The sequence below is a fragment of the Arachis ipaensis genome, chromosome B4 (genome assembly GCF_059453495.1).
Source record: "Arachis ipaensis isolate K30076 ecotype BB chromosome B4, ASM5945349v1, whole genome shotgun sequence".
Classification (NCBI taxonomy): domain Eukaryota; kingdom Viridiplantae; phylum Streptophyta; class Magnoliopsida; order Fabales; family Fabaceae; genus Arachis; species Arachis ipaensis.
The window spans coordinates 103,989,329-103,990,148 of NC_142439.1; the positions used below are offsets into that span (position 1 = coordinate 103,989,329).

At 41.8% G+C, this 820-nt stretch overlaps 1 non-coding gene across 1 annotated transcript; it reads right to left on the minus strand.

The window, feature by feature from the left end:
* Positions 1-247: 247 nt before the first annotated feature.
* LOC148568635 (small nucleolar RNA R71) lies at positions 248-355 on the minus strand. Its single transcript, XR_015882487.1, has one exon. It is a non-coding gene; the product is annotated as a small nucleolar RNA R71 (small nucleolar RNA).
* Positions 356-820: the final 465 nt, after the last annotated feature.

An 820-nucleotide genomic window follows, 5' to 3' on the forward strand; every position in this document is an offset into this window, starting at 1 on the left:
AAACTGCAAGTTTCATGGACTTTCATCTGAAGACCCTTTTCAGTTCTTAACTGAATTCTTGCAGATCTGTGATACTGTTAAGACTAATGGAGTAGATCCTGAAGTCTACAGGCTCATGCTTTTCCCTTTTGCTGTAAGAGACAGAGCTAGAGTGTGGTTGGATTCTCAACCCAGAGATAGCCTGAACTCTTGGGATAAGCTGGTCACGGCTTTCTTAGCCAAGTTCTTTCCTCCTCAAAGGCTGAGCAAGCTTAGAGTGGATGTTCAGACCTTCAGACAGAAAGAAGGCGAATCCCTCTATGAAGCTTGGGAAAGATACAAGCAGTTGACCAAAAAGTGTCCTTCTGACATGCTTTCAGAATGGACCATCCTGGATATATTCTATGATGGTTTATCTGAGCTATCAAAGATGTCATTGGATACTTCTGCAGGTGGATCCATTCACCTAAAGAAAACACCTGCAGAAGCTCAAGAACTCATTGACATGGTTGCTAATAACCAGTTCATGTACACTTCTGAGAGGAATCCTGTGAGTAATGGGACGCCTATGAAGAAGGGAGTTCTTGAAATTGATACTCTGAATGCCATATTGGCTCAGAACAAAATATTGACTCAGCAAGTCAATATGATTTCTCAGAGTCTGACTGGAATGCAAGCTGCATCCAACAGTACTCAAGAGGCTTCTTATGAAGAAGAAGCTTATGATCCTGAGAACCCTGCAATAGCAGAGGTAAATTACATGGGTGAACCATATGGAAACACCTATAATCCATCATGGAAAAATCATCCAAATCTCTCATGGAAGGATCAAAGGCCTCAA